This window comes from Macaca fascicularis, chromosome X (genome assembly GCF_037993035.2).
Source record: "Macaca fascicularis isolate 582-1 chromosome X, T2T-MFA8v1.1".
In the NCBI taxonomy this organism is placed as follows: domain Eukaryota; kingdom Metazoa; phylum Chordata; class Mammalia; order Primates; family Cercopithecidae; genus Macaca; species Macaca fascicularis.
This window is the reverse complement of record NC_088395.1, coordinates 135636777-135664401: the sequence shown is the minus strand read 5'-3', so window position 1 is coordinate 135664401 and position 27625 is coordinate 135636777. Positions and strand designations below refer to the sequence as shown.

The window sequence follows — 27625 nt, the reverse complement described above, 5'->3', positions numbered from 1 at the left end:
ATGCAATTTGTTAAATTGATAGTGAATCATAAAATCAGTGGCATCTTGGAATCAGAAGCAGGGTACTATTACCTGCTTCACAGAGCTTTGTAAAGATTCAGTGAGGTGTGTCTGTTCACATACTTTGCCCACTTTTTGATGGGTTTTTTTTTGTGAATATGTTTAATTTCCTTGTAAATTCTGGACATTAGACTTTTGTCAGATGTGTAGATTGCAAAAATTTTCTCCCATAGGTTGCCTGTTCACTCTGATGATAGTTTCTTTTGCTGTGCGGAAGCTCCTTAGTTTAATTAGATCTCATTTGTCAATTTTGGCTTTTGTTTCCATTGCTTTTAGTGTTTTTGTCAAGAAGTCTTTACCCATTCATACGTCCTGAATGGTATTGCCTAGGTTTCCTTCTAGGGTTTTAATGGTTTTGGGTTTTACATTTAAGTCTTTAATCCTTTTGAGTTAATTTTTGTATAAGGTGAAAGGAAGGGATCCAGTTTCAGTTTTCTGCATATGGCTAACCAGTTTTCCCAGCACTGTTTACTGAATAGGAGATCCTTTCCCCATTGCTTGTTTTTTGTCAGGTTTGTTGAAGATCAGATGGTTGTAGATGTGTGGTGTTATTTCTGAGGTTTCTGTTCTGCTCTATTGGTCTATATGTCTGTTTTGGTATGAGTACCTTGCTGTTTTGGTTACTGTAGCCTTGTAGTATAGTTTGAAGACAGGTAGCTTTGTTCTTTGTGCTTAGGATTGTCTTGGCTATATGAGGTGTTCTTTGACTTCATACGAAATTTAAAATAGTTTTTTCTAACATTTAATTTAGACGGCCAACAAACATATGAAGAAAAGCTCAACATCACTGATCATCAGAGAAATGCAAATCAGAACCACAATTAGATACCTTCTCGTGCCAGTCAGAATGGTGATTATTAAAACTTCAGGAAACAAGAGATGCTGATGAGGCTGTGGAGAAATAGGAACACTTTTACACTGTTGATGGGAAAGTAAATTAGTTTAACCATTGTGGAAGACAGTATGGCAATTCCTCTAGGATCTGGGACCAGAAATACCATTTGACCCAGCAACCCCATTACTGGGTATATACCCAAAGGAATATAAATCATTCTACTATAAAGACACATGCAATGTATGTTTATTGCAGCACTATTTACAATAGCAAAAACATGGAACCAACCCATATGCCCGTCAATGGTAGACTGGATTAAGAAAATATGGAACATGTACGCCATGGAATACTATGCAGCCATAAAAAGGAGTGAGATCATGTACTTTGCAGGGACATGGATGAAGCTGGAAGCCATCATCCTCAGCAAACTAACACAGGAACAGAAAACCAAACACCACAAGTTCTCACTCATAAGTGGGGGGTGAACATTGAGAACATATGGACACAGAGAGGGGAACAACACACACCAGGGCCTGTTGGGGGGTGGGGGTTGAGGGGAGGGAACTTAAAGGTTAGGTCAATAGGTGCAGCAAGCCACCATGGCACACGTATACCTATGTAACAAACCTGCACGTTCTGCACATGTATCCCTTTTTTTTTATTTTTGGAAGAAATAAAGGAAAAAAAAGAATATTCTATCTGAAAAATTAATGATAATAATTAAAAACTACCAGACTGACAAAAAAAAAAAAGATTCAGCGAGGTGACATATGTGAAGTGCTCAGCTGAGTGTCTGGCACATAAGTGTTCAATGGGCATTAGCTAGTGTTCATAACAGCATAGGAAAGTGGCCCGGGACCAAGAATGGATCCTGGGGCTTAAGAAGGAAAAGGTTTTTGGGCACCCTGACTTTGACAAATAGTAACAATTTTGGACACAGTGACAAGCTCATGGGGAAGCCATTCTAATGGTGGACGGTTGGGGGAGCTGCAGTTGCAGTGGCCATTCAATAATCAAATCAGTCTAGCTTTGCCTAAAGGCTCTGCATCATATTCTGCTTAATTTATACCTCCTAGTAGCATTATGATTACTAAGCATAAGGAGCTGTTTTAGTCACCTTCTGAACAAGTAACCAATTAGGAATAGCTGTTCCTATTCTGGCTATGAATCCTTTTAATGAAAAATCCAGAGGAGTTTGCAAAGTACGGGAGGCAAAGAGTGAACATGGTTGCATTATTTTCGTGAGTTGACTTGTAACATTGGAGGGTCACATAAGCCTTGAGCTCACTGCAGTTGTGTTGGGGATTTATCTGCATGGTATAAAGCCTCTATGTCAAGAATGATTGGTTTGCTTTTGGCTTTGTGTGATTCCAATCAATAATTACACCTATTGATCAAAGGCATACATTCAAAACACTAATTTACATTGAGCACCTTAACTTCATAAAATGGCAACAACTGAATTAGCTGAAATTGATTTCCCTTTTGTTTTCAAAAGAAAAATTCTCAGTGCTCTGGATATCCTCAGTGTGATTCAGAACTCAAAGCTGGTTAATTATCTAGCAATTTCACAAAGAAGAAAGTCCTGCAAAAATAACTAGGGTGCAAATTGAAATCCTAGTGGAGGTTGTTCATGTGTCATTTCTAAAGTTCATCTGGAGAGGTGGAGATATTTTTCTGGCCTTGGAGGGAGTTAAACATGAGGAATGTTGCAATGATCAATAAGGAAGATACCTTGAAGGCTGAGCTAGAGGGTGACTTTCTAGGGCCAGAGCACCCACACTCCAAGCTGCAGTCACTATGTCAAATGCCGATTTTATGTATGATGATCCACAAAGAAACATCACTAGGCTGGTTTAGTGGCGGTGATTCATAGAGCTACTGAAAGAATGTCATAGTTTTTTTGTCAGGGCTTGCAGAGACTTTTCAACTTGGAACAGGTTGTCATAACCTAATCTTACACACTTATTCTTGTCATTCTAAACCCACACTGTTTTGAGAGTCCAGCTCAGACTTTACTTTCTCCAGAAAGCCTTGTCTATCTCTAGCTTTTACTGGGCTTGTTCAATTCCTGAAGCTTACTCAGATAAAAACAATGTGTTTAATATATTATTTCCTTTGCTTTTCTTACCTCGTTGACAATGTCATTTCCCAGAGAGCAGAAAAAATGACAGGAAAAAATTATCAAGTTCCTTTTTCATAGATATGAAGTAGAAACTAAGAGAAAGCCACAGCTTTGGGATGCAACACTTGGGTCATTGAAGAGGACTGGGGGATTCCCCAAAATAAAATTCTGATGGTAAAACAAATGATTCTGAATTAGTAGATAAGAAGAAGGATCTAAAAGACATTCAGGATGCTTTGTGGTGAGGGTAATTAGAACAGGGAAATATAAAGAAAAAATGAGGAAAGCAGAAAATAATGAATTCATCATCATGCTTGCTCTAGGAAGCTGAACAAGGACAGGCTAGGCCTGCTGCTGGGGCTATGAATGCTTATGCAGTGTATTTCCAACTATAATTTGCGGAAACTTAGGGTTCTATGGGTGAGCCTCAGGAGCTTCTAGGGGTAGAGGCAGGAGAGGTCGGATTTACGTGATGATTGACTCTATCCTTGTTTCAAGCAACTATTCCCTAATGTCATTGCTAACATTGTTCCTACAAAAGCTCAGTTATATCCTTGCCTGGTACTGTCTTTGCTAATGTAACAACTCTCTCAAACACACAGAGTCCATTTGGATGACTCCTGTCTCCCTGCAAGATCTCTCCTAGCCAGCAACCAAAGCCCTCCTTTCTTCAACCTGCAGATCTGAAGCTTACCTGTTACAGACTGATTGCCTCACTTCTCTCATTAAAGGTGCTGTGTTCTGCCTCATCTTTGGGCTAAGCCTTGTCATGCTTTAGTCAGCAAGATGTTAGCAAACATGTTGCAAACAAAGGCTAGAAAAATGCTTGCACCTTTCCTCCTGCTCACTCTTGCACCTCTGCTCTTGCTCTCTTGCTATATCCATGAGAACATGCTTAGGCTAGGCTGCCGGAGGTATGGGAGAAACACATGAAACAGAGCCACACCATCCCTTCCTCAATGAGGGCATTCTAGATCAGCCAATAGTCAGCTGATATGCAGACATGAGTGAGCCTGGCCAAGACCAGTCAGCTGACCTTCATCTGACCATAGACAAATGAATAAGTCTAATAAAGATCATCAGAACCTTCCAGCTAATCTCTAAACTCAAGAGCAATAGTAAATACAGGGTTGCTGTTTTGGGCCACTGAGTTTTGGGATTGTTTGTTGTACAGTATTTTGTGGCAGTAGATAACAGATACACTGCCCAATCGTTGAGGCTTAGCTTGAATCAGCGTAAAGCCTACCCTAGCAACTCTTACAGAAGAGGGTGTTACTTCTTCAGAGCTCCTACATCACTTACTGCTTGTGCTACTGGTTTAGACTTTTTGATTTTCTGCACTATATTGGCACCATATTTCACTGACCTCAAGAAGCCATTGCTTGGAATACATACCATTATCTTATGAATCACTGAGAAAAACAAAAAATCACCTTCAAATATATTACAACACACCATCCCTTGGAAGACATATCTTAATTTCAGAAAATTTAAAATGCATTTCTTAGAAGTAATGAAATATTATAATTAACTGTTTAGAATGTTATGTCGTAGTTCTACAACAAGATTGTCCTTGCGATTGAATACTCAGTTTTCATCTTCTTTGGGGAGCAGGATAGCTAGCATAGCTTTGGAGGGAGGTAGACCCTGTTCAGATTCTGGCCAGGTTCAATCTCTGGCCTCCCAGAGATTAGCTGGGAGGTTCTGATGATTGTGATTGGACTTATTCAGGATAATATGAGCTGGGGCAAGTGACTTAAACTCTCAGAACCTCAGTTTTCCCTCTATAAAATAAGAATGAAAACAATACTTACCTCAAAGGGTCATTGTGAGAATTAATTAGATCATGCAAAAAACATGGTGGGCATTGAAAAACAATAATTAATTTCTTTGATTAGGTAATGCAAGTTTGTGATACAAAATTCAAAATGTACACAAGGGGATGCAGTGCAGAGCTAGCCTCCTTTTAACTCTTGTGCCCTAGTCACTCAGTTTTCCTCCCAGGAGACATCCACAGTCACCAGTTTCTTGAGTATTCTTCCAGAAATATTCATAGTAGTCATGTCATAAATGTTAGTTACTTTCTATCCCTTTTGGACCTCATAGCACCTAGTAGAGAGCTGGGCCCTTTGCAAGGGTCAAAGAGATGATTTCTCATTACCGTCTAGAACTCTACATGGAAATAGATAGTAAAGGAAATTGGACTGAATAGACCAGTGCCAGAGGCTTCTGGGGAAAAATGTTTGTCAGTCCATCATCTTTACATAATTGCCTCTTTTTTTTCCACAAGAGCTAAGTGCAGAAAAATTTCAATTAACAGAGGGCTTATTACTTGGGCACAAGTTAATATAAGTTTTACTGTTACTGCCACTTCTTCAAAAGTGCTGAGACAGGAAATACAGACTTCACTTACCCCAACTGAAAAGCTAGCCAAGCAGAGGAAACCAAACTAATAATGTAGCTGATATTGTCAACTGCTATACATACGCAGATAGAGGAAACCTGTATTGACATAATAATAATAAATATGTAAAGAAAGCTCATGGTTTACCAATAAAATCATTTACCATGTTGCTGACTTTACTGGAAAATGATGCTCTATAACCAGTCTCTCGATTTGATTGATACCTAATTAAAAATCCACTAGGCTCAACTTCAAACACCTCAAGCTATATTAAAGCCACTACTATACCAGTGGAGTCATAATATCATTTAAAGCCAAAGCAAGTATGATCATTTATTTAAAGCTTAGAAATAGTTTTGAAAATTGCAAAGTTGCATAAAATCTGTGGCCACAGACAGAAAAACAGCAATGTGGTTTAAGTGGAATGAACTAGGGAGTCAGGAGAACCAGGGCTGAGTTCTGGTTCTGTCATGATCATATGACATGGACTTGGGTAAGTCATTCCTCTCTGCTCCCTGGTTTCATTATTAGTACAATGAAGATAATAATACCCATTTGTATTAGTCGGGGTTCTCTAGAGGGACAGAACTAATGGAATATATATATATATGAGTTTATTAAGTGTTAACTCACATGATCACAAGGTCCCACAATAGGCCATCTGCAGGCTGAGGAGTAAGGAGAACCTGTCTGAGTCCCAAAACTGAAGAACTTGGAGTCTGATGTTCGAGGGCAGGAAGCATCCACCATGGGAGAAAGATGTAGGTTGGGAGGCTAGGCCCGTCTTTCTTTTCACATTTTTCTGCCTGCTTATATTGTAGCCATGCTGGCAGCTGATTAGATTGTGCCCACCCAGATTAAGGGTGGGTCTGTCTTTCCTAGCCCACTGACTCAAATGTTAATCTCCTTTGACAACACCCTCACAGACACCCAGGATCAATACTTTGTATCCTTCGATCCAATCAAGTTGACACTCAGTATTAACCATTACACTATTTTTTCCTGCCTTCACTGGATTTTTGTGAGACTCAGCAAGGTGATGTACATAAACTAGTTCAAATGGTTTAAACAGTACCCACATGTTATTCCAACACCATTTAGTGAGTTTTACCGTGTGCTAAGGACTAAATTGTGCTAAGGATACATAGGTGAACAAATTAAAAAAGTCCTGCCCTCAAGGAACTCATAGCTGAGCTGCCAGAGAGAAACACTAACATGGTGTGTCACTATAATTGCCAGATAAAATACAGGATGCCCAGTTAAGTTTGCATTTAAGATAAATAATTTTTATCCCAAATAGCACATGGGACATACTTATACTAAAGCGTATTCATTGTTTATCTGAAGTTCAAATTTAACTGGGCGTTCCATATTTTTATTTGCTAAATCTGGCAACCCTATGTGTCACGTGATAGTAGAAGTATATACATAATAGAGACGTTGTGCAGTGCATTTCTTCGTATTAGAATTGATGAATTCTATCTCAAAGTATCAGAGAAGGCTTCACAGAGGATGTGAAGAGAGGTACAAGCATTTGGTAGGTGAATATGCTTGTTTGGGCTGGAGAGAGGAGGAGAGGGCATTTCAGACAGAGAGAAAAGCAGCAAGCACAAGGCAAGAAACACCCTGGAGAGTGTAAGCAAATCCAGGCTTTTCAGTGCTGCTGAAATGTCAAATGTGAGGTAGAGATTGAGATTTGAAGTCCCTGGAAAGAGACTTATGTGGGCTTCATGAAGGGCCTTATATGGACTTTTAAATGTTTATTCCATATCCCACAATGATGCTAGCCAAGGAGAATATGGGAATGGATTTCAGCCCAAGGATTAAGGTTAAAGAACACACACACACACACACACACACACACACACACACACACACACACACTCACAGAATTTTTGAACCCAGTTAAGCCTTGGGCTGTATAGCAGAGAAAATTCATGGAATCAATTCTTCTGGAAACCTCTTCAAACGACTGCATGAAGCTGATCCTAGACCAAAGTTGCCTGTGTCAACTCCAGAAGGGCCGAAGATCACCACATTAATACTTGCTTCTTTGTGAAATGTACAGATATCACATAGAAGACTGTTGGGGAGGGTGTGGGTGGTGGATAAATTTGACCACAAGGACAAAAATATTAGGCTCTCTCCATGTGATGAGAGGATGGCTGACAGGGGAGATGTTTGCTATCAGGAAGGTGAGGGGGTATGATGAGAAGGAGAAAATGGAGCTATTGTCTAAATGCTGCATCCTTGAAAGCTATTGTCTAAATGCTGCATCCTTGAAAGTGTAGACCTTTTCTGAAGCTAGAATACAAATGAGATCACTGTAGAATAAATAAAGAAATATGGACTTCACCCAATGGGGAGTAGACATAGATTTTGTTACCCGAAAGTGTAGTATAGACTGAAAAGACAAATAGAAGAGGTTAAAGAAGTGCTGACATATGGACAGAGGTCCCAGGGTATAGGCCAAGCTATAATATTCAGCTAATTCATACACATTTGGAGGGCTGGAGGGGTGGGCAAATAGGTGTAGGTTTACAGGAGGAAGCAACAAATTTGCCGAGCAGGTCAAATGGCTGGATGATTAGATTATGACCCTTAGCAAAGGGTGTGCTAGAGATGGCTCATACTGGCTCACAAGAGCCAAATGTTAAATTTTAAGAAAATTTTGCAAGCCAGTTCTTAAACACAGCCATTAAAAATAAATTAATATATAAATGTACAGTTAAATTACATTGAAACAAAGGCAACACGTACGTAAAACTTATAACTCAAAACAGTAAAATGTTCTTTTACTACATTTTAATTTATGCTCTTGAGATTATTTACTTATATTTGTATGGTGGAAGTGCTATAATGGTGTGTTACTGTATATATCTTCTCAACTGTGTGTTCAGTGATGTCAAGTTGTAGATTTGAGATTGGCCATGGTGGGAGTATTTACATCATGGAAATCAGCAAGCACTACAAATCAAGTGACAACTCTCACTTGCCAGAGAGCTGATTATTAAACATCTAGCATTTAGCCACTGGGTACAAATGGGGCCTGCCTCTTCCTCATTACTTAGAGTAGTGCTATGGTCATATAGAGTAATGGTTATGATCACAGGGTCTGTAGACAGGCTGGTTTAGAATCCTGGCTGTCCCTGTATTAACTAGTTGTGTGACCTTAGGCAAATCACTTAACTACTAAGCTCAGTTAGCTATAAAATGAGGCTACTAATAGCTATACAGGGATGTTGTAGTACATATGACGCTGTAGCAGTTAACTATTGCTTATCTAACAAACCATCCCCAAAATTAGAGGCTTAAAGAGTATTTATTTATTATTGCTCATGAGTGTGTGAATCAGCTGGATGATTCTAGTTTTAGCTGGGCTCACTCATGTGTCAGTGATCAGCTGTGGGTTAGGTAGGCAGATCTGTTGATCTTGGCTGAAATGTCAAAAATGTATGGGGATTGGCTGGCTGTAGGATGGTCTAGGAGGGACTTCCTCCAATGGTCTACCCTGGGCTTTTTCACATGGTCCTGACAAGGTTCTGAAAGAGTGAGAGAAGAAGCATGTGAGGCCTCTTGAGGCCTGGATTCAGTACTGGCACATCTTTACTTCCACCTTACTCCACCAGTCAAACAAGCCACATGGCCAGCCCAGATTCAAGGGTTGAGGAAACTGACTCTACCTCTTGATGGGAAAGGCTGCAAACCACATTACAAAAGACATAGCTACAGGGAAGATGAAGATGGACAATTGGAGACATTTGTACAATTGCTCTATCACAGGTACATTTGTGAGAATTACAAAAAGATATCCTTTCTGGGCTGATGAATTACTGGTCCAACCATATTAAATTGCTGACTTTTTATCATATTTGATCTATGAAAATGACAATTTTGTATGGCTCAACCCAATACAAGAAGGCACCTGATGTAGCTTGGATATTTATTGCCAACAAATCTCATGTTGAAATGTGATCCCCAGTGTTGGAGGTGGGGCATACTGGGAGGTGTTTGGGTCATGGAGGCAGATCCTTCATGGAGGCAAAGGTCTCTTTGTGCCTTCCCTTTGGTGATGAATGAGTTCACATTCTATGTTCATGTGACAGCTATTAATAGTTGTCTAAAAGAGCCTGGCATCTCCTCCTCTTCTTTCTCTCTCTCTTGCTGTCTCTCTCTCCGTGTGACATGACTGCTCCCCTGTTGCCTTTCACCATAAGTAAAAGTTTCCTGAGGCCTCATCAGAAGCTGAGCAGATGCTGACACCATGCAGAACTGGGAGCCAAATAAACCTCTTTTCTTTATAATTTACCCAGTGTCAGGTATTACTTTATAACAATGCAAAACAGACTAGTATAGCCCTTCTTCTGGGCTGACTAAACCTTAAGCTAGGGTGCACTGGTGTGAATAGTGGACACAAACTAGATTTCATCTCCCTTCTTCCTCTCATCCTTCTTAAATCCACAAAATGTACAATCATATGTGGAAGCCTTATACTTACCTGTGGTAGAGATTGCTAATTGTTCTCCAAAATATATTCCCCTATCTTTCTTTCTTTTTTATTTACTTATTTTTTTGAAGCAGAGTCTCACTGTGTTGCCCAGGCTGGAGTGCAGTGGTGTCATCTAGGCTCACTGCAACTTCTGCCTCCTGGGTTCAAGCAATTCTCGTGCCTCAGCCTCCCAAGAAGCTGGGATTATAAGCAAGCACCACCACACCTGGCTAATTTTTGTATTTTTTTTTTTTAAGTAGAGATGGGGTTTCACCATGTTGGCCAGGCTGGTCTCGAACTCCTGGCCTTGAGCAATCCTCTCACCTCGGCCTCCCAAAGTGCCGAGATTACAGGCATGAGCCACCACACCCAGCAATATTCCCATTTCTTGATTAGCAATAGAACCCCAATTCTTTTGTTCTTTTATTCATTTATATCTAATTAATTAATTAATTATATATTTCTATATGTTATTGGGGTACAAGTGTTATTTGGTTACATGAGTGAGTTCTTTAGTGGTGATTTGTGAAATTTTGGTGCAACCATCACTCAAGCAGTCTACACTGAGCCATATCTGTAGTCTTTTTATCCCTCACCCCACTCCCACTCTTCCCCTCAAATCCCCAAAGTCCATTGTATCATTCTTTTGCCTTTGCGTCCTCATAGCTTAGCTCCCACATATCAGCGAGAACATACGATGTTTAGTTTTCCATTCCTGAGTTACTTTACTTAGAATAATAGTCTCCAATGTCAACCAGGTCACTGCAAATGCTCTTAATTCATTCATCTATATATATCACAGTGTCTTTATCCACTCGTTGACTGATGGGCATTTGGGTTTTTTCCACGATTTTGCAATTGTGAATTGTGTTGCTGTAAACGTATGTGTGTGAGTATCTTTTTCAAATAATGACTTCTTGTCCTCTAGGTAGATACCTGGTAGTGGGATTTCTGGATCAAATGTTAGTTCTATTTTTAGTTCTTTAAGGAATCGCCACACTGTTTTCCATAGTGGCTGTACTAGTTTACATTCCCACCAACAAGTGTTCCCTGTTCACTGCATCCATGCCAACATCTACTGTTTTTTGATTATGGCCATTCTTGCAGGAATAAGGTGGTATCACATTGTGGTTTTGATTTGCATTTCCTTGATCATTAGTGATATTGAGCATTTTTCATATGTTTGTTGGCCATTTGTATATCTTCTTTTGAGAATTGTCTATTCATGTCCTTAGCCCACTTTTCGATGGGATTGTTTGTTTTTTATCTTACTGATTTGTTTGACTTCGTTGTAGATTCTGGATATTAGTCTTTTGTCACATGTATAGATTGTGAAGATTGTCTTCCCCTTTTGTGGGTTGTCTGTTTACTCTGCTGACTGTTCCTTTTGCCATGCAAAAGCTCTTTAGTTTAATTAGGTCCCAGATATTTATCTTTGTTTTTATTGCATTTTCTTTTGGAAAACCCCAATTCTTTAGCTGGCCACATGGTCATCAGGAATAAGGACTACATTTCCCAACCACTCTTGCAATTAGATGTGACCATGTGACACCTAACTGGACAATGAATTGTAAGCAGAAGTGGTGTGTGCAACTTCTAGGAAGTGTTCTTAAAGGGAGGCAGCAACATGTCTCTCTCATTTCATGATGAAGAGGATCATCCTGGCCAAAGCCTCAGCCCCACAAGATGGAGCAATAAAATAGAAGTCCAGGTCTCTGACACAGTGGGGTATCACAGCAATCCTACTGGAACATGAGGGGAAACAAAACCCCTGTGTTGTTTAAGGAATTATTATTTCCATTTTATTTATGTTTCTTTTCAGGCAAAACTAATCCTAACCAGAAATTACCTGATAAAATTAATTTTTGTCCAAAAAAACTATTCCTATCACACTTGAGGAGTAAGTGTGATAATAAACAATAATCACACTGTTTCAACATAGAGCACTTGCACAATACATATCTAATCTTAATAGGAGCTCAACTTGGTAGTAGAGGGAGTTTGGGTCCATCAACTTGGTGCAGGAATAATACTAGGTTGTGTAGAGAGGGACTCCCAGGTGCATTGTGATAGGTCGATACTCATATAGGCTTCTGACATACTCCTTTGGGACAAATATCAAAGTCTAAGGGAAAGGGGACTCCCATGTATCTGAAATGCACCAGCACATTCTGGTGTATTATTCTATATGAGACTAAGAGCAGCAATACAGAAGAGGCCTTCTGCTGCAGTGGTGGCGATGGCTCTAGCAGCATCATGAAGGTGGAGTGTTATGACAGGAAACAGCAGTAGAGTCTTTGGGCAGTGACAACAGGCTAGGCCCAGAGAGTGTGGTTAGGACCAGGCATGCAGGAATTATGTGGAAATAAAGCCTAAGGCAGAAGTTGCAAGACACCCCGATGATCCTTCCTCACCTATCCTCCACCATAGCCAACTAGAGCCAGAAGGAAGGATTTGGATGGGGCTAGAGTTCCTCCAATTCTACAAGTGGGAACTGAGCCACAGGACTCTTTTGTTACTGTTTCTTTGTGTGTGATTGTATTCTGCCCTAGCCCGGTGATCTGGGCAATATCTGTTGCTCATAAATCCATGAGTGATAAACTGAAAATAAATGATGGAAGGTTGGAATGTTTCTGTGGATCCGTAACCTCTGAAGTTAAGGGCATGAAAAATAATCACCACACCCCTACAGCCTACTACAGAGGCATCTGTCCTCTGCAGTAGAATTCTGATGTAACTGATTTACTGAAGAATAGTAAGTTATTTGGGGCATTAACTTGTAAAGGTTTTGTGTTTTCCAAATGTTGATTCCAACTTTGCTTTGTTGAATTCCCTTTTCAAAATTCATAACCTTCTGGTTCTTTTCAGTTATCAAAATTTAGTCCATTACAAAATTCCAATGTCTTATCAGAATAGAAGATTGCTCCTACCCTGTTGCTTTCTAGATAGGTGGGTAGGAGTATTAGGTGTAGATGCAGGGGTATGGTATTCTCTATTCTTCTCCCCCCGATCCTTCTTGTAAGTTAGCTCCTCTGGCATTACTTTCTAGCCCATTACTTCCTACCCCTGTTAGGGGTAGGGAGATTGCTCCCGGCCTCACTCTGGTTAGATTTATTTCCAGCTCTTGCTGGTAGCTTCTGCTGTTGGGCTACCCTCTGTGTACATACACGGCATATGTGGCTTTCACAGCAGTGGTGGCTAGCTTCATTTTCAGTGTTCACTGTTACTGAGGACACTGTCAAAGAGGAGCAGCCTGGTTTCTCTCAGTCATTCCCAAAATTCCAAATGTCCAATCCCTTCACTAGATGGGTTGCCATGACTATCAGCCCTCAAGCTGCCTGGGTAGCACTAAGGCTTTTACTCTTCCAGTCTGTGCTCCTGTATGTGGAGTCAGAACTGCTATGATCCTTTTCTGTGACTTTTAAGGGCAGTAGGGGTCAGGAGTTCAGTTTTATCCTGTTCTTCTCCAGGTTACATTATACTACAGCCCTTTCATGCCCTGATGGAATGGGCTACTACAGCAAGTATGCTGCCTTCAGAAATCTCCACGTGAGAAGCAGGCCCAGCCTCAATATTTACCCACACTCTCTGCCTTTATAGAACATATATCATTCTCTCTTAAGTATTATCTCCTTGTTCCGCTCAAATGTATCTTTGAGTAAATCATCAGGGTCTCCAGGGCCATGAGTATGCTGCTAGGGAGCAAGATGCCAGTCTCATTTTCTAACAGGCTCTCCCAGATCTATGAGAGATTATCTTGAGACTCACCCCTACCTCATTTGGCTTTGGTGGTGGAGAGGAAAACCTCTTCCTCTTTTGCAACAGGCTGAAAACTCCAATAGCTTCCTCCCCTCCTCCAGGTCTCAGGGGAGTAGACGACGTGGAGAGTGGTAGAGGATAGATGAAGACAGTATGTCCAGTAAGCCTTGTGGGAAATATCTGGTCCCATTTATTGGGGCTCTCTTTAGAATATGAGAGAGTCTAGGCTACAAGACACTTCAAGTCTGGAGTTCAAATCTTAGCTCTTCCACTTAGAAACTGTGTGTCAGCTCACAGAGTACCTGAGTTCAAATCCTAGCTCTTCCACTTACAAACTATATGTCACTTGGCAACTCACTTATATTTTTGTGCCTCACTTTTCTCATCTTTAAGATGGAGATAATAGTTATAACTACATCATAGAGTTGTTGTGAGGATTGATTGGATTAAGGGTTGTAAAATGTTTAATACAAAGCCTGGTACATAATAAATGCCATGCAAGTGTTCATTGTTTATTATTATTCTTACTTTTTTTTGTCTTCAGCTTTGGACCATCGTTACCAATTTTGCGGTAATAGAAGTCCCCTTCCGCATTCTGTTATGTTTGATAGATGAATCATGAAACTAGCCTAAGAGAAAAGAAAGACATTTGGAATTGCTTATGGTAACACTTGTAGTTGCTATAAGCTGAGCAAAGCAAAGCTGGAGTTGAGCAAAGAAACAAACACACTGTACCTACTTGAATGTCTCATTAAATATATTGGGAAAATAAACCTGGGCGGGTCATTGGTTCATCCATCCCTAGTTAGTAAATCAAGCAGACTCTCCTTCTGGTAGAGGAGATGCTGTGTCAGAGGAACGTGCTCATTCAAATTAGGAGCCAACACATTCTTAGTAAATGTTCCACATGCAATAAAGTGAATTACTGTGCTGTGTAAGCTCTGGAAGGATTTTTCTAACTTTCCACTGGATAGAAAAGCTTGTTTTATTAATATATTGAATAACAGCGTTGTGTAAACAACTCATACTTTTTAGATTTACTCCTGTTGAAGAATGCCATAGTTAAGTGCTTGGAATTGACACTTGAAAATGAAATACTGCTGCAAATAACGGGGAAATTGTAGATGTATTTTATACCTCTCCTTTCCAAATCAAAAGGTCTCATAAATACAGTCTCTAAAAGTGTCAGTGGGGGAGTTAACATAACTGTACAAGCAATAAGCCTGACCTTTCAGTGTAATTTATTTTCGATTTGCTCGATCCTTTTTTATTAAAACTAGCACATCTGAAGCAGAATTAAATCCTATTATAACAGGTGTGTGATCATATCAGGTTCTCCCTGCCACCAGCCCACTTTATTAAAAGTTACTTTGTTTCAAGGAGGATAACCTGATCAGGGCAGTGGGATACCTTTGGAATGATAGAGTGGCAGGGGAAGGATGGTTTTATTTTCCTGTGAACAACCACTGTTACCAGTGAAATCAAAGAATATTTATGAGCATTATTTCATGTTTGAAAAGCCATGGTGGGATGTAATAGCTCCTCTGTGTTTATAAGGGTTATTTCTTTCTGGGGTTATTTAGACCCAGGGACAAAGAGGGTGATCAAGTTGTTCTGTATCATAATCCATACATTACTGGCCTGTAATCATTTTCATGGGTAGCATTCTTAGTCTAGTGACCATTAGGAGAGTACAAACACCTTTGAAATACTACTGAGATACAGATCCACTTGGTAGAAACGTGCTTTCAGTTTTTGGCCTATCTCAGGGAACATAATTCTACTAGGTCCTTGAAGAAGATGTAGAATTTTTAAAATCACCCCATTTACTAGTGGTTTAACCTGTTTCCTCTTGGTTTCATCTTTTGGTTTCTACCTCCTTTTCTCTGCCTGGTTATCTCATTATCCAGTTCAATTTCTATCTCCTCTGGGATCCTGAAACATCCCTGCCCACAGTGACCTCTTTCCTCTTCCCAAATCTGACCACTTATAAGTTCATATACATCAACTGAGCACTGACCTGAATGAATTTGTCATAACTCCCCTGTCAAACTGAGAACTAGAGGGCAGAAAGTCAAGCCAGTCTAATTTCCAGACCTTTGTAGTGAGTTGGAGGACATATTGGGGTTGACATATTGGGGCTGGTCAAAATAAAATATATGACCACAAGGCAGCAGTAGCACACAACAAGTTTTATTTAGGTGCCACTTTGACAGGTTTGCAGGGTTAAGCAAAAGTCCCTCACACTATGAGACCTTCCAAAGGCCATGGTGTAGAGGCCACCACCCAGAAAGGGAGAGACTGTAACCTTAGCTATAGAAACATGGTTACTGGTTCATGTCTACTATTGATTGGTTGACATTCTGAGGCATTAGCCTATCACTTATGGGTTAGCTTTCAGAAGCATTACTAGTACAAAGTATCACTGACTAAAGAATGTATTGAAAACTGGCAGAGGGGATTACTTGTTGCTATAGCAAAAAAATAAAATAAAATAGATATTTTCTTAGGAGAATAAGAATTTTCTATTCTCAGCACCTAGCACCTTAGCACAGTATTTTGCAAGCAGGGAGCACTCAGTAAATACTTGCAGAATAAAAGAGCAGCATATGTGTACTATTTGAAAACATACTGCCTTCTAGTCTCCCTGTTGTCAATGCTTCTACCTAGGGTTTAAATGTGGAGAGAATAATAGCATCTATCATGTGTCCTTACCTTTTTTTGTTTCTAAACAAAGCACTTGATCCTTACTTTACTCTCTAAGGCCAGGAAGGAAAGAAATATTTACAAATATTTCTGTTTGTAAATGAGAGGTGAAGTAAAATATCTAGAGTCACACAGTGTTGGATCTTGGGATTCTACATTTCTTGGCCTGTATTATTACTATTATTATTATTATTATTATTATTATCATTATTATTATTTGTGGGAGACCAGAGTTTTATTATTACTTAAATCAGTATCCCTGATCATTTGGGGATCAGAGTTTTTAAGGATAATTTGGTGGGTAGGGGAAGATCAGAGTCGAGAGTGCTGATTGGTTGGGCTGGAGATGAAATCATAGGGAATTGAAGCTGTCCTCTTGCTCTGAGTCAATTCCTATGGGGGAGATGGGGGTAAAGGGAAGTGTTGGGCCAATAGAACAGAGATTCTCATCTGGTATGCAGAAATACTAGTCTTCTTATCCTCAGGTAGGGCAGGGCTGGCAGTGGCCAGAGCTCTGGAAAATTGTTCTGGCTGCAAGCAACTTACGTGTTTTTCTTAGTGTGTTGACAATTATTATCATTTTCTGTTTGTGTCCTGATGTGAAAATGTGGGGAAAACTACACAGAAGTGCCATTTAGTGCATATGTGGGTCTGTATGTAACTCTCCATGAAATACCACCTGACATCATATTGTTATGTGAGAGTTTTCAGAGTGCTTCCATGCACATCATAGTCACATTTACTCTTCAAGCTAAGCCTGTCATGCAGACAGGGTAGTGAACAGTATTATTTAAGTCTACATTTTAAAAAAGACAGTTTTGAAATGGAAAAAAAAGAGAAAAAACCTTAATTTTGTATCTCAATCATTCTTAAAATTTTAATAATTAAAAAATAAACATTTTATCAAACATAATGAAAATCATATGTGATAATTTTATGTGCTAACTAGACTGGACTAAGAGATGCCCGTATATTATGGTTAAACATTATTTTTGGATGTGCCTGTTGTGGTGTTTCTAGAAGAAATTGGCATTTGAATTGGTGAACTGAATAAAGCAGATAGCTGCCCCTGATGTGGGTGGGCATCATCTAATCCGTTGAGGACCAAAACAGAACAAAAATGCTTGAGTTAGGATGTTGATCTGCTGCCCTTGGTGCTCCTGGTTCTCAGGCCTTCAGACTTGGACTGGAATCTACACCATCAACTCTCTGGCTTTCAGGTCTTCAAACCACACTACTGGCTTTCTTGGGTCACCAGCTTTCAGATGGCAGACCATGGAACTTCTAAGCCTTCATAATCACATAAGCCAATATCTTATAGTAAATCTCTTTATATCTATCTATCTATCTATCTATCTATCTATCTATCTATCTATCTATCTATCTATCTAATATAGGTAGATATCTAGAGATATAACAGATATAATATGTAAATCTCTCTCTCTTTATATGTATCTCCATCCTTTTGGTTCTATTTTTCTGGAGAACTCTTGACTAATACAGATTTTTGTACCAAGAGTGATTCTAGAGGAACAGAATTCTAAGGATGAGTTTCTGAATTGGTTCTGGAGTTTTAAGATTGGCTCTTAAATCTGGTTAGATTTAAAGATGCTAATAACTCTATTTCCAGTAGTAAAGAGAGCATTGATAGTTCATGCATGGTCTGGCAATGGAGATACACAAAAAAGTCTGCATTGGATACTCCAAGTCAACCACTTATAAAAAGAAAGGAACTAGGTGAGTTGTACATACATTTGGAACATTTTGGGGAGATTTTTGACAGCTAACAAATATAATAAGGTTGCCTGGTTGGTCCTAATCTCCTTGGACAAAGTGATGAAAGAAAAGCATGGGCTCCGTGACTCATATTCTCAACCAAAGCTCCATAAACAACTTGAAGGCTTTTTTTATTATTATACTTTAAGTTCTAGGGTACATGTGCACAATATGCAGGTTTGTTACATATGTATACACGTGACATGTTGGTGTGCTGCACCCATTAACTAGTCATTTACATTAGGTATATCTCCTAATGCTATCCCTCCCCACTCCCCTCACCCCACGACAGGCCCCAGTGTGTGATGTTCCCCATCCTGTGTCCAAGTGTTTTCATTGTTCAATTTCCACCTATGAATGAGAACATGCGGTGTTTGGTTTTCTATCCTTGCAATACTTTGCTCAGAATGATGGTTTCCAGCTTCATCCATGTCCCTACAAAGGACATGAACTCATCCTTTTTTTATGGCTGCATAGTATTCCACAGTGTATATGTGCCACATTTTCTTAATCCAGTCTATCATTGATGGACATTTGGGTTGGTTCCAAATCTTTGCTATTGTGAATAGTGCTGCAATAAACATACATGTGCATGTGTCTTTGTAGCAGCTTGATTTATAATCCTTTGGGTATATACCCAGTAGTGGGATTGCTGGGCCAAATGGTATTTCTAGTTCTAGATCCTTGAGGAATCGCCACACTGTCTTTCACAATGGCTGAACTAGTTTACAGTCCCACCAACAGTGTAAAAGCATTCCTATTTCTCCACATCCTCTCCAGCACCTGTTGTTTCCTGACTTTTTAATGATTGCCATTCTAATTGGTGTGAGATGGTATCTCATTGTGGTTTTGATTTACATTTCTCTGATGGCGAGTGATGATGAGCATTTTTTCATGTGTCTGTTGGCTGTATGAATGTCTTCTTTTGAGAAGTGTCTGTTCTTATCCTTTGCCTACTTTTTGATGGGATTGTTTGTTTTTTTCCTGTAAATTTGATTGAGTTCTTTATAGGTTCTGGATATTAGCTCTTTGTCAACTGTGTGGATTGCAAAAATTTTCTCCCATACTGTAGGTTGCCTGTTCACTCTGATGGTAGTTTCTTTTGCTGTGCAGAAGCTCTTTAGTTTAATTAGATCCCATTTGTCAATTTTGGCTTTTGTTGCTGTTGCTTTTGGTGTTTTAGTCATGAAGTCCTTGCCCATGCCCATGTCCTGATGGGTATTGCCCAGGTTTTCTTCTAGGGTTTTTTATGGTTTTAGGTCTAACATTTAAGTCTTTAATCCATCTTGAATTAATTTTTGTATAAGCTGTAAGGGAGGGATCCAGTTTCAGCTTTCTACATATGGCTAGCCAGTTTTCCCAACACCATTTATTAAATAGGGATTCCTTTCCCCATTTCTTGCTTTTGTCAGGTTTGTCAAAGATCAGGTGGTTTTAGATGTGTGGTATTATTTCTGAGGGCTCTGTTCTGTTCCATTGGTCTATATTTCTGTTTTGGTACCAGTACCATGCTGTTTTGGTTACTGTAGCCTTATAGTATAATTTGAAGTCAAGTAGCATGATGCCTCCAGCTTTGTTCTTTTGGCCTAGGATTGTCTTGCCAATGCAGGCTCTTTTTTTGGTTCCATATGAACTTTAAAGTAGTTTTTTCCAATTCTGTGAGGAAAGTCATTGGTAGCTTAATGGGGATGGCATTGAATCTATAAATTACCTTGGGCAATATGGCCATTTTCATGATATTGATTCTTCCTATCCATGAGCATGGAATGTTCTTCCATTTGTTTGTGTCCTCTCTTATTTCCTTGAGGAGTGGTTTGTAGTTCTCCTTGAAGAGGTCCTTCACATCCCTTGTAAGCTGGATTCCTAGATATTTTATTCTCTTTGAAGCAATTGCAAATGGGAGTTCACTCATGATTTGGCTCTCTGACTGTTGTTGGTATGTCGGAATGCTTGTGATTTTTGCACCTTGATTTTGTATCCTGAGACTTTGCTGAAGTTGCTTATCGGCTTCAGGAGATTTTGGGCTTAGACGATGGAGTTTTCTAAATATACAGTCATGTCATCTGTAAACAGGGACAATTTGACTTCCTCTTCTCCTAACTGAATACCCTTTATTTTTTTCTCCTGCCTTATTGCCCTGGTCAGAATTTCCAACTCTATGTTGAATAGGAGTGGTGAGAGAGGGCATCCCTGTCTTGCGCCAGTTTTCAAAGGGAATGCTTCCAGTTTTTGTCCATTCAGTATGATATTGGCTGTGGGTTTGTCATACATAGCTCTTACTATTTTGAGATACATCCCATCAATACCTAGTTTATTGAGAGTTTTTAGAATGAAGGGCTGTTGAATTTTCTCAAAGGCCTTTTCTGCATCTATTGACATAATCATGTGGTTTTAGTCTTTGGTTCTGTTTATATGATGGATTACATCTATTGATTTGCATATGTTGAACCAGCCTTGCATCCCAGGGATGAAGCCAACTTGATCGTGATGGATAAGCTTTTTGATGTGCTGCTGGATTCAGTTTGTCAGTATTTTACTGAGGATTTTTGCATCGATGTTCATCAGGGATTTTGGTCTAAAATTCTCTTTTTTTTGTTGTGTCTGCCAATCTTTGGTATCAGGATGATGTTGGCCTCATAAAATGAATTAGGAAGGATTCCCTCCTTTTCTATTGATTGGAATAGTTTCAGAAGGAATGGTACCAGCTCCTCCTTGTACCTCTGGTAGAATTCGGCTGTGAATCCATCTGGTCCTGGACTTTTTTTGGTTAGTACGCTATTAATTATTGCCTCAATTTCAGAGCCAGTTATCGGTCTATTCAGGGATTCCACTTCTTCCTGGTTTCGTCTTGGGAGGGTGTATGTGTCCAGGAATTTATCAATTTCTTCTAGATTTTCTAGTTTATTTGCATAGAGGTGTTTATAGTATTCTCTGATGGTAGTTTGTATTTCTATGGTATCGGTGGTGATATCCCCCTTATCATTTTTTATTGCATCTATTTGATTCTTCTTTCTTTTCTTCTTTGTTAGTCTTGCTAGCAGTCTATCGATCTTTTAAAAAACCAGCTCCTGGATTCATTGATTTTTTTGAAGGGTTTTTTGTGTGTCTATGGCCTTCAGTTCTGCTCTGATCTTAGTTATTTCTTGCCTTCTGCTAGCTTTTGAGTGTGTTTACTCTTGCTTCTCTAGTTCTTTTAATTGTGATATTAGGGTGTCAATTTTAGATCTTTCCTGCTTTCTTTTGTGGGCATATAATACTGTAAATTTCCATCTACACACTGGTTTAAATGTGTCCCAGAGATTCTGGTATGTTGTGTCTTTGTTCTCATTGGTTTCAAGGAACGTCTTTATTTCTGCCTTCATTTTGTTATGTACCCAGTAGTCATTAAGGAGCAGGTTGTTCAGTTTCCATGTAGTTGAGTGGTTTTGAGTGAGTTTCTTAATCCTGAGTTCTAGTTTGATTGCCCTGTGGTCTGAGAGACAGTTTGTTATAATTTCTGTTCTTTTACATTGCTGAGGAGTGCTTTACCTCCAACTAAGTGGTCAATTTTGGAATAAGTGTGATGTGGTGCTGAGAAGATTTGGGGTGGAACATTCTGTAGTTGTCTATTAGGTCCGTTTGGTGCAGAACTGAGTTCAGTTCCTGGATATCCTTGTTAACTTTCTGTCTTGTTGATCTGTCTAACGTTGACAGTGTGGTGGTTAATTCTCCCATTATTATTGTGAGGGAGTCTAAGTGTCTTTTTAGGTCTCTAAGGACTTGCTTTATGAATCTGGGTGCTCCTGTATTGGGTATCTATATATTTAGGATAGTTAGGTCTTCTTGTTGAGTTGATCCCTTTACCATTCTGTAGTGGCCTTCTTTGTCTGTTTTGATCTTTGTTGGTTTAAAGTCTGTTTTATCAGAGACTAGGATTGCAACCCCTGCTTTTTTTTGTTTTCCATTTGCTTGGTAGATCTTTCTTCATCCCTTTATTTTGAGCCTATGTGTGTCTCTGCACATGAGATGGGCCTCCTGAATACAGCACACTGATGGTTCTTGACTCTTTATCCAATTTGCCACTCTATGTCTTTTAATTGGGGCATTTAGCCCATTTACATTTAAGGTTAATATTGTTATGTGTGAATTGATCCTGTCATTATGATGTTAGCTGGCTATTTTGCTTGTTAGTTGATGCAGTTTCTTCCTAGCATTGATGGTCTTTATAATTTGGCATGTTTTTGCAGTGGCTGGTACCAGTTGTTCCTTTCCACGTTTGGTGCTTCCTTCAGGAGCTCTTTTGAGTCAGGCTGGTGGTGACAAAATCTCTCAGCATTTCCTTCTCTGTAAAGGATTTTATTTCTCCTTCACTTATGAAGCTTAGTTTGGCTGGATATGAAATTCTGGGTTGAAATTCTTTTCTTTAAGAATATTGAATATTGGTCCCCACTCTCTTCTGGCTTGTAGAGTTTCTGCTGAGAAATCTGCTGTTAGTCTGATGGGCTTCCCTTTGTGGGTAACCCGACCTTTCTCTCTGGCTTCCCTTAACATTTTTTGCTTCATTTCAACTTTGGTGAATCTGACAATTATGTGTCTTGGAGTTACTCTTCTTGAGGAGTATCTTCGTGGCATTCTCTGTATTTCCTGAATTTGAATGTTGGCCTGCCTTGCTAGGTTGGGGAAGTTCTCCTGGATGATATCCTGAAGAGCATTTTCCAACTCGATTTCATTCTCCCCATCACTTTCAGGCACACCAATCAGACGTAGATTTGGTCTTTTCTCATAGTCCCATATTTCTTGGAGGCTTTGTTCATTTTTTTTACTCTTTTTTCTCTAAACTTCTCTTCTAGCTTCATTTCATTCATTTGATCTTCAATCACTGATACCCTTTCTTCCACTTGATCAAATTGGCTACTGAAGCTTGTGCATGCATCACATAGTTCTTGTGCCATGGTTTTCAGCTCCATCAGGTCATTTAGGGTCTTCTCTACACTATTTATTCTAGTTAGTCATTCATCTAATCTTTTTTCAAGATTTTTAGTTTCTTTGTGATGGGTTCAAACATCCTCCTTTAGCTCGGAGAAGTTTGTTGTTACTGATCGTCTGAAGCCTTCTTCTCTCAACTTGTGAAAGTCCTTCTCCGTCCAGTTTTGTTCTGATGCTGGCGAGGAGCTGTGTTCCTTTGGAGGAGAAGAGGCACCCTGGTTTTTAGAATTTTCAGCTTTTCTGCTCTGGTTTCTCCCCATCTTTGTGGTTTTATCTACCTTTGGTCTTTGATGATGGTGATGTACAGATGGGATTTTGGTGTGACTGTCCTTTCTGTTTGTTAGTTTTCCTTCTAACAGTCAGGACCCTCAGCTTCAGATCTGTTAGAGTTTGCTGGAGGTCCACTCCAGACCCTGTTTGCCTGGGTATTACCAGTGGAGGTTGCAGAACAGCAAATATTGCAGAACAGCAAATGTTGCTGCCTAATCCTTCCTCTGGAAGCTTCGTCTCAGAGGGGCACCCAGCCATATGAGGTGTCAGTCGGCCCCTACTGGGAGATACCTCCCAGTTAGGCTACTCAGGGGTCAGGGACCCACTTGAGGAGGCAGTCTGTCTGTTCTCAGATGTCAAACTCCGTGCTGGGAGAACCACTACTCTCTTCAAAGCTCTTGAAGGCTTTTTATGTGTGCCCCAAAGAAGACCCTTATCTCCTGTAGCTACAGGGATAAGATTGCTGAAAATCAAACATATTCTGCCTCTTGCTGAATTTCAACTTGCACTGAGTTCCTAGTTTTGCTGGGTGTCTACTGTTAACGTGAGGGCATTGGCTGGGGAAGAATGGCATTCTGTAAGTTGGAATGGAGGTGTATGGGAAGACCCGGATGAAGCTGGGGACATTTAACCCTTAAATTTTGGTGAAACTTCTGTGTTAGGGGAAGAAGTCTCCTCACCACCAGTGGGAGCAGCCCTCCCCCCATTCTCAAAGGAAGTGATCTCCTCACCCCCAGTAGAAGTGACCTCCCTATGCCTAGTAGCAGGAGCATCCCTGTCCCCAGTGGTATCAACCTCTCCACCCCCAGTAATATTGGCCTTTCCGTGCCCATCTGAAGGGAGTAACCTTGCATTGCCTGAGGAAATGAATGGCCTCTCCTGAGGCAGTTGCCATCCAAGACACTGCTGACTCTCTTCAGGACCCACTATCCCACCACCCCTCTTTGCTTCTAGGCTTATAACTACAGTCAAGTCATAACAGGCCCCTAAACATGAGGTACAAAGTATGACCCATGAAAAGGTGGACTAAACTCCATAAGAACTACTTGAATTTTCCAATTTATATAAGCAGAAATCTGGGGAACTTGTGTGGGAATGGATACTAAGGATGTGGGATAATGGTGAAAGGAACATAAAGTTGGATCAGGCAGAATTTATAGGCTCACTAAGCAGAGATTCTGCATTTAATATTGAAGCTCATGGAGTCTGAAAAGACTTTAGTATTTTATTTGTTTGATTGGCTGACACATGGACAAAAAGGTGACCCACAGTGAGAGAACTGGAAATGCCAGATCTGCCTTGGTTTAATGTACAGAAAGGAATTAAAAGTCTTAGGGAGATTGAAATATGAGAGTGAATTTATCATTTAAGACCTACTCACCCACACTGGGAGGGTCCAGAAGACATACCTTTCACCAATACTGTGAGAAATAAATGTATGAGGGGAGTGCTGACATCTTTAAAGAGCTCTGTGATCACTCTTCTTTGTAGGCCAGACCTTACAGTGAAAACTGTAGCTACTGAATTTGGAAACCTAAATGCAATAGGAATAATTGGGTGCCAGGTAGCAGGGGCCAAGTAGCAGGACTCAGTTGCCAAAGATGAGCATGGCTACCATAATGGACAGCAGAGTCACAGCAGCAAAATAACGTGACTCACCCAGACCAATGGTTTTGGTTAGTTAATCATGGTTTTTCTAGAAGCAAAATAGATAAGAATGGTACTAAATTCTTACTTGATCTGTATAAGCAGGATAGTTCTGGGTCAATTGAACAAAAGTCTAATTTTAATAATAAAAACAGAGAGTGATGGCTCCTTCGTCAATTTCCAGACTTAAGCCAGTTTGTAGAACCAGAACCACTTGAATGAAAGAAAGGTGTGGTCCATTTGAGGAAGGGCCTTGTACACTATCAGAAATTTGTACTATTAATCTTTCTCCCAGCTTCCACAAAGTGACCCATGGCCTTTTACAACAATAGCTGTATATTGAGGAAAAGGAAATAATCAGATCTTCCAGGAACTACCGAACACTGGTTCTGAACTGACACCAATTCCAGGAGACCCAAAATGTCACTGTGGCCTACCAGTCAGATAGGGGCTTATGGAGGTCAGGTGATCAGTGGAGTTTTAGCTCATGTCCATCTTACAGTGGGTCCAGTAGGTCCCTGAATTCATCTTGTGTTTATTTGCCCAGTTCTGGAATGCATAATTGGAATAGACATGCTCAGCAGCTGGAAAAATCTCCATTTCGGTTCCCTGAACTTACAGACTGGGTACTACTATGGTGGAAACAGCCAAGTATGAAGCCACTTGAACTGTATCTACCTAGGAAATTAGTAAAACAAAAGCAATACTACAGTCCTGGAGGGATTGCTGAGATTAGTGCCACCATCAGGGACTTAAAGGATTCAAGGTTGGTGGCTGCCACCACATCTACATTCACCTTGCTTATTTGGCCCATGCAGAAAGCAGGTGTATTTTGGAGAATGGCAGTGGATTGTCATAGGCTTGATCAGGTGGTGACTCCAATTGCAGTTGCTCTACTAGATGTGGTTTCATTGCTTGAACAAATTAACACATCCCCTATACTTGATATGCAACTATCAACCTGAAAAATTCTCTTTTTTCCATCCTTGCCCATAAGGCTCACCAGAAACTGTGTGCCTTCAGCTGGCAAGGCCAGCAATATACCTTCACTATTATACCTCACAGGCATATCATCTCTTCAGTCCTATGTCAAAACTTAATTAATTATTATTTTTCAAATAATTTCAACATTTCTTTTAGATTCGGGGGTACATGTGCAGGTTTGTTACATGGGCATATTATGTGATGCTGAGGTTTGGGGTATGAATGTGAATGAACCCATCACCCAGATAGTGAGCATAGTACCCAACCTTTGTCCCCTTTTCTGCTTCCACCTCTTATAGACCCTAGTATCTATTGTTCTCATTTTTGTGTCCATGTGTACCAAATGTTTAGCTCCCACTTACAAGTGAGAATATGCAGTATTTTTCTGTTTGTACATTAATTTACTTAGGATAATGGCCTCCAGCTGCATCCACATTCCTGCAAAGGAAAGGATTTTATTTTTTTAATGGCTGTGTAGTATTTCATGGTGTATATGTGCCATATTTTCTTTATGCATCCACCATTGATGGGCATCCAGGTTGATTCTATGTCTTCGCTATTGTGAATAGTGCTGCAATGAACATATGCATGCATATGTCTTTTTGGTAGAATGCTTTATTTTCCTTTGGGTATATACCTTGTAAAGGGATTTACTGGGTTGAATGGTGGTTCTAAGTTCTTTGAGAAATCTCCAAACTGCTTTGTACAGTGGCTGAACGAATTTACATTCCCACCAACAGTGTGTATGTGTTTCCTTTTCTCCACCGCCTTAACTAGCATCTGTTATTTTTGCCTATGTCGTAATTTAGTTCACAGAGATCTTGATTGCTTTTCCCTTCCATAAGATATCCAAACTGGTCCATCACATTGATGATATTGTGCTAATTGGAACTAGTGGGTGAGAAGTAGCAATTACTTTAGGCTTATCAGTAAGACTTCTTTTGTGCCAGGAGGTGGGAAATAAATCTGACAAAAATTCAGGGGCCTTCTACATTAGTAAAATCTCTAGGGGTTCAGTGGTGTGGGGTCAAGATATCCCTTCTAAAATGAAGGATAAGTTACTGCATTTGGCTCCTCCTGCAACCAGAAAATAGGCACAATGCCTTGTAGACCATTTTGAATTTTAGAGGCAAAATATTCCTTATTTGGGTGTGTTACTCTGGCCCATTTACCCAGTGACCCCAAAAGCTACTTGTTTTGAGTAGGACCCAGAATAAGAGAAGGCTCCGCAACAGGTCCAGGCTGCTATGTAAGCTGCCCTGCCATTTGGGCCATATGATCCAGTGGATCTAACGGTGCTTGAAGGGTCAGCGGCAGATAGGGATGCTGTTTGGAGACTTTGGTAGATCTCTATAGGTGAATCACCATGCAGGCATAGGGTTTTGGAGCAAAGTCCTGTCACCCTCCACAGATAACTACTCTCTTATTGAGAAACAGCTCCTGACCTGCTACTGGGCCTTAGAGACTAAATGCTTAATGATGGGCCACCAAGTTACCATGTGACCTGAGGTGTTCATCACAAACTGGTTGCTGTCTGACCCCCTGAGCCATAAAGTTCGACACACACAGCAGAGCACTTATTATCAAATAGATGTGGTATATATG

General features: G+C 40.0%; 1 long non-coding RNA gene across 9 annotated transcripts in view; it reads left to right on the top strand.

The window, feature by feature from the left end:
* Positions 1 to 27625, top strand: part of LOC107128559 (uncharacterized) — a 294024-nt gene that overhangs the window by 46864 nt on the left and 219535 nt on the right. The window contains exon 3 of one of the 9 annotated variants that reach the window (XR_012429855.1): positions 3623 to 3751. The exons of the other annotated variants lie outside the window; for them this stretch is intronic. This is a non-coding gene — a long non-coding RNA (uncharacterized lncRNA). The remainder of the gene's footprint in view (positions 1 to 3622; positions 3752 to 27625) is intronic. 9 annotated transcript variants of the gene reach the window in all.